The sequence below is a fragment of the Corvus moneduloides genome, chromosome 29 (assembly GCF_009650955.1).
Source record: "Corvus moneduloides isolate bCorMon1 chromosome 29, bCorMon1.pri, whole genome shotgun sequence".
NCBI classification, from domain to species: Eukaryota; Metazoa; Chordata; class Aves; order Passeriformes; family Corvidae; genus Corvus; species Corvus moneduloides.
Window position 1 is genome coordinate 1 of NC_045504.1, and position 7,138 is coordinate 7,138.

A 7,138-nucleotide genomic window follows, 5' to 3' on the forward strand; every position below is an offset into this window, starting at 1 on the left:
GCGCACTCAGCACATTGCCCCAGGCATGTGTGCACAGCCCAACAATTTGTCATCAAACAGCGGCCGAGCACTTGGATGAAATCAAACTGACTCCTCATACATAACTAATTCATTATATAAATGACATCTTGGTCCAGGGCAGCAATGAGGAGGAAGTGCAACAAGTCCTTGAATTAGTTGTGGATCATAGGAAACAGAAAGACTGGGAAATTAACCCTACCAAAATTCAAGTGAAATTTTTGGGAATTCAGTGGCAATCTTCCCCAAAGCCCGACAGAAAATTTTAGAGTTTGCCATGCTACAAAATAAAAAGGAGGCACCAAGATTTATTGGATTATTCGTCTTTTGGAGACAATATTCTGCATCTGAGACAAATCTCAACCCCTTTGCATAAAGTAACCAGGGGAAATAGGCAATTGGAATGGGGAAGTGAGCAGCAGGCTGCCTTTGAATTAGCCAAAGAGGCTATTAGCCAAAAAGGCCTTTAGATCTATGGCCTAAGCAAAAGGGATAAGTTGAGTTAAATGTACCTGTAAATGGGTCACATGCTGATGGGAGCCTCTGGCAGAAACAGGGAAAGAAAAAGGTTCCCCTGGGGTTTTGGGGGAGGAAGTTGCCAGAAGCAGGAAACAACTACACACCTTTTGAGAAACAGTTATTGGCATGTTATTGGGCACCGATGGAAACAGAACAACTTAACCATAGGATATGAAGTGGCTCTTCATCCGGAAATTCCTATTGTGCAGTGGGTCAGAAGGTCCCCGAAAGCCCATTGGATTGGGCACGCTCCGGAGTGTGGTATCGTAAAGTGGAAGTGGTATATTCGGGATAGGGCCAGGGTGGGAACGGGGCGGATAGCCACTCTTCATTGAAGAAGAGGCAGTCAATAACTAACTCATGTAAGCACAAGTTAACTATTGGGAGACAGCAAATGTTAGTTCAGACAGAAGATGTTAATTATAAAACCTGAGAAGCCGAATTCACCCTAATCTTGTCAAGATAGAGGGGACAAGGATCATCTCAGAGACTGCTGAATCATTCCTCAAAGGACTACACATGCCCAGGGAGAAAGGTGAAAAGTTCACTGGGAGGATGACTGCTGGTCTTCATCAGAAAGACCCCGAGGAAGAGGAGAGGCCTTCCTCAGCGCGACCACCAGGACACACAGCGCACGCGTGGCCCATATGCTAATGACTTCCAATGACACCTGTCCCAAGGAATGTGATGAGTATTCATAATTTAGCCCATAATACTGTGTTGTAGAGAGCACCAGGTGTGTGTGTTTGGAGGAGCGATCCCCACACAGCCGGCGCGCCAAATAAAGCAAATACCCACTTCTCTGACTCTGTCTCTCAAGTGTCTCCTGGCCTGGTTGCCGCGTGATTCATCATGAGGGAATAGCAGCTGCCCCCGTGAGGAACCAAGAGGTGAGTGCCAACTTCACAGCTGAGAGGGAATCTCCAGGGAAGTGGGAAAAGCCTTCAGATCAACTAACGCCACAGGAAAAAGAACATGCTTGGTTTATGGATGGGTCAGCTAAATATATAGGAGGAAAAAGGTTTTGGAAAGCAGTAGCTGACCATCCTGTTATAAACAGATATTATAGTATTGGCTTCTCGCAAAGTATTAAAGTAGATATTATATAATGTTAGAAATGCTTTTTCTGTGTGGATGTAGTTTTCTCTCGTTTTAGCAAGAATGTTAGCAAGTGTGAGCAAGTAAGATAACCTCCAATCGAGCAGAGGATGAGGCCCAAGGAGCTGCTAATCAACACTTTGTCCAGGGAACAAAAGGGCCCAAAGGCTGCTCCGCCCGGAGAACTGGCGGCCAGGAGGGTCCGAGAGCCGCTATCACCGCTCTGCCCGGGGGCAAAGAGGCCCAAAGCTGCAATCAGCCCTGACTGTCTGGAGAATTAAGAGATCCACCCTACCATCGACTCTTACCTAGCGGGCCCAACCCCAAGAATCAAAAGAAATAAAACCGCAAGGCCGAAGACTACGCATGCTCTAAAAAGGCGGACCCAAGGAGTGGCCATGCAGAACAGCTCCAGGAAAAGTTTTAATATGAATAGAGAACAGACAGTAAAAATGGTATAAAAAGGACTCACCTCGGGCATCAGGTGTGCTCTTGGCAGAGCGCCAAGGCACCCGGCCGTTATCCCTTTGCTTTATTTTATGTGTCTCTTATTGTCTTTATATTAAACTCTTTAAATTCTCACAGGAGAGTGAACCTCGTTTTTCACAACTGGGGCCTCGCCCGGGACCTACACCTCGCCTCTGAAAAGCGTGGGAGAATTCAAGAAGCAAGGGTAAGGCGCCTCCCGCCCAAGTTGGCAGGATTCTTGCTTAGCATCCTCTGGCGCGGTTTGGTGGCAGCAGGGCAACACCCGGAGGACAAGAAAGACACAAAAATAAAGTAAATGAAAGAGAGCGCTCTCGACAAAAATCCCACAGACACTGGAAAAGCAACAGGACTGGTAAGTATTGTCCAAAGAAAAAGGGGTGGTTACGGGAGATGAGTGTGTGTGAATGAGACGCGGACTGGTTGCCCCAGATCTGCAAAGCGAGCGTGGCAGTCTCTGAGTGCTGCGGTTCCGTCTTGTTCGCGAGAACAGCAGCCAGCGAGGAGACGAAGCAAGAGATAAGAGGAGTGAAAGAATCTTCCGGGGTGACTGGGACGGGGTCCCAGGGAAGGGGTTGCAAAGTGGGAGCTAGCCCCCCCCATATGCTGGGTTGAGGAAAACTCCAAGAGAACCCAGGGTCTAAAAGTACCCCAAGAGGAGTTGGGGTTAGATGCTAGCAGTGCTAGGTTGAGGGAAATCCAAGAGCACCCAGAATCCTAAGGATTATTTCATACCCATGGGTGGACACTAACAAGTGACTTGAAAGAGGTACCTTATTATTCTGTTGTGAGTAGGAATGAGTGAGTGAACAAATATTAAAAAGAATGAATGTGTGAATGGAAAACTGTGTAATTAGAAGTTAACTTTGGTTTTGGGGAGGTGGGCTGTAATAAATTTTTTTGTTTGTTTTTGTACTGTGATAGGGTGGGTAGTACTTTACAGCAGTGAAGATTGGTGTTTTAAAGGAATGAATTAGTATTTCAAAGGGGGGGGGTATAAATTGGTATTTGAGTAAGTTGAAATAGAGAACTCCTGGAAAATGGGACAACTACCTAGTAAAATAAGTTCAAGGGTGCCAGAGGAGATACCCAAGACAGTCCCCTTGGGGTCAAACTCGCGATCTGGGAAACTGATCCTTCCACAAAAGGAAAAGATAAAGTAAACATGATTCAATTCTGCATGAAAGAGTGGGTAAAAAAGGAAATCAGATCTGATCATGTGTACTGGCCAAAATATGGGTCTGAGGAGGCATGGATTTGCCAGGCTCTAAATGTATTTGTAATTCAAAAGAGCCATCCCACCCTGAGGAGGGAGAATATGCTTCTTGCTGGACAGGAATTACAAAACCTCTGGGAACCAAAGTCTTTAAAATATCAGAAACCCAGAGGAGAAGCAAACAGAAGAGAAAAAAGGCTGGGACCCTTTAGAAGTATTGCCCCCGCCTCCAGCACCAGAAGCTGCACCCCCCCTCCCCTGGCTCCGGGCTTCCCCCCCGCCAGGATCAGGAGCTGCCCTCCTCCCCTGGCTCCGGGGGCCTTTCCCCGCCAGCCACCCCTCCGCCTGCACCGGGGGCCTTTCCCCCGCCACCACCCCTCCCCCTGGCTCCGGGGGCCTTTCCCCCGCCAGCCCTCCCGCCCCAATGGAGCGGGGGTGGGGGGGAGCCCTGCCCCCGCCCTTGCCGGGGATCCCACCCTTCCCGGGAATCTCGGGAATCCCAGCAGCCTCAATTGAATCAAGGGAAACGTCACACGTCCGGCTTCAGCCCCCACCTCTCCTGCCTTGAGAAACCCGCCTTCAGAGCCGGCCCCGCCTCCTGTGCTCTGGAATATTTGGCTTCACTGCCATACCCCACCCCCACCCTCTGCACCACAGAATATTTGGCTTCAGCACCAGATTCTGAATCTGCCCTCCTCCCAGGGGAGTTCGTGCTTTCTTCCCAAATAAACCCTCTTCTTAACGAAGGGAGCACCATACCAGGATACAAGAGGTGCCATTAAGGCTCAGAGGCAGCCCAGCAATCCCTCCATTGCTAAACAAACAGAGGGAAGTCGAGAAATTCATTTATTTCCATTAAGAGAAGTACCTATGGGAACCGGCTTTGTGAATGCTCCTCTAACCTCTACAGAGGTTAGGAATTTCAAAAAAGAAATTAAAGGATTATTAGAAGACCCCATAGGTACAGCTGAACAGCTGGACCAGTTCTTAGGTCCCAACATTTTCACTTGGGAAGAAATGCAATCAATAATGAAAATAATATTCTCCCAAGAAGAAAGAGAAATGATTAGAATTGCTGGAATAAAAATTTGGGAAAGAGAAAACCAACAAGGTCCACTTGGGGATCAGAAAATGCCCATTACACCTCCTAACTGGAACCAAAATGATGAAGCTGGGAGGGGACATATGAATGATTATCGTAATTTGATAATCAAGGGAATAAAAGAGGGGCACCCGAGGACAAAATGTCAGAAAGGCCTTTGAGGGGCAGCAAGGGAAGGAAGAAACCCCCTGAGGGGGAGAGGCTCCGAAAGAATATGAAACAATATCTGGGATAGACCCAGAGTCCCTAGCAGGGCAAGCCCTGCTAAGAGTTAACTTTGTCACACATGCCTGGCCAGATATTAGGAAAAAATTGGAAAAAATAGAAGAATGGTATGAGAAACCATTACAAGACCTAGTAAGGGAAGCTCAAAAGATATATGTCCGGAGGGATGAAGAAAAAGCCAAAGTGGAAGCAAAGATCATGATAGCCACTATGCGAGAGAGTACCTTCCAAAAAAATCTAAATCGAAAGCCCTCAGGTAACACTCCTAAACGTTCAAGATTCAGAAATGGTGGAAAGGAGAAAAATAAAACCTCAGCACAGTCAAGTTTCCAAGAACAACCCAGAGATGCCTGTTTCTATTGCAAGGAAGAAGGGCATCATAAAAGAGAATGCCCCCACCTGAGGAGGGATCTGAAAATATTTCAAGAGACACACACAGAAGAAAAAATAGGGAAGTCATGGGCTCTATTTTTTGGGGGATAAATACCATCTGGAGCCTTTGATAACTTTAAAAGTAGGCCCCCAAGAGGAAGTATTAGAATTTATAGTTGACACTGGGGCAGAAAGGACTTGTGTGATGAATATTCCAAAAGGGTGTCATGTAAGTAATGATATGGTAAAAGTAACGGGAGCAAAGGGGGAAGGATTTAAGGTCCCTGTCATTAAAGATGTGGTTATTGAAGGGGAAACAAAAATAGGGATAGGGGATGTTTTGTTAGTTCCTGGGGCTGGCAGCAATTTATTAGGAAGGGATTTACAAATCCAGCTGGGGATTGGGGTCATACCAGAAGAAGGGAGAATGACGGCCAAAGTGTTAAAACTTAGCCAAGAAGATGAAAGAAAAATTAACAGAGAGGTTTGGGCTGGGGAAGGGAATAGGGGTGGACTAGATATTGACCCCATAAGGGTCACAATTGAAAAAGAAGAATGTCCCATTCGTGTACGTCAGTACCCTATATCTTTAGAAGGGAGAAAAGGCTTAAAACCAGTAATAGAAGAATTAATAAAGGATGGGACACTGGAACCTTGTAAATCCCCTCATAATACCCCTATTCTCCCAGTGAAGAAATCTGATGGAAATTATAGATTAGTGCAAGATTTAAGAGAAGTAAACAAAAGAACATGGGCCTGCTACCCTATGGTTCCTAATCCCTACACTCTTTTAAGCAAAATTTCACCTCAACATCAGTGGTTTAGTGTGGTGGATCTTAAAGATGCCTTTTGGGCCTGCCCACTGGCAGAGGAAAGCCGAAATATTTTTGCCTTTGAATGGGAAGATCCAAACACAAAAAAGAACCAACTGAGGTGGACTAAACTGCCACAGGGGTATTGTGAGGCCCCAAATTTATTTGGGCAAGCCTTGGGAGAAATATTACAAACCTTCCCCACTCCCCCAGGAATACAAATTATCCAATATGTAGATGATCTTCTAATATCAGGAGAAGATGAAATTAAAGTTAAAGAAGCTACTATAAAGCTTCTAAATTTTCTTGGGGAAAAGGGACTAAGGGCATCAAAAAGGAAATTACAGTTTGTGGAATCAGAAGTAAAATATCTTGGCCACCTGATAAGCAAAGGTAGCCGAAAACTGTCCTGAAAGAATTACAGGGATTTTATCCCTCCCTCCTCCCTCTTCAAAAAAGGAGGTTAAGAGACTGCTGGGGCTACTGGGATATTGCAGACTATGGATTGAAGGATATACACAAGCAGTACAATTTTTATATGAAAAATTAACAGGGGGAGACAATATACAATGGACCAAAGATGATGATAATAAATTAGAAAAACTGAAGTTGAAACTAGCCTCGGTACCAGCCCTAAGCTTACCCTCACTAGAAAAACCCTTTCATTTATATGTGAATGTGGAAAATGGAGTAGCTCATGGTGTATTAGTCCAGGAATGGGGAGGGGTGAGAAGACCAATAGCTTATTTATCTAAACTATTGGACCCAGTAAGCCGTGGCTGGCCAGTATGCATTCAAGCCATAGCAGCTACTGCTATTTTGGTGGAGGAGAGCCGTAAGCTCACCTTTGGAAGTAAACTGATTGTATACACACCCCATGCGGTCCGAAATGTGCTAAATCAAAAAGCTGAAAAATGGTTAACAGACTCCAGGATACTAAAATATGAAGCAATTCTGATTGACAGTAATGATCTAACTATAGAAACAAGCAAAAGCCTCAATCCGGCCCAATTCCTCTATGGAGAACCAAAAGATGACCTGGCACATGATTGCTTGGAAATTATTCAATACCAAACAAAAGTTCGGGAAGATCTAGAAGAACAAGCCCTCTTAGAAGGGGAAAGAATATATGTGGATGGTTCATCCAGATGCTTGCAAGGAAAAAGAATGTCAGGATATGCCTTAGTCGATGGGATAAATATGCAGACCATCGAAAAAGGAAAACTACCTTCAAACTGGTGGCGCAATCTTGTGAATTATATGCTCTAAAAGAGCACTGGAGCATTTAGC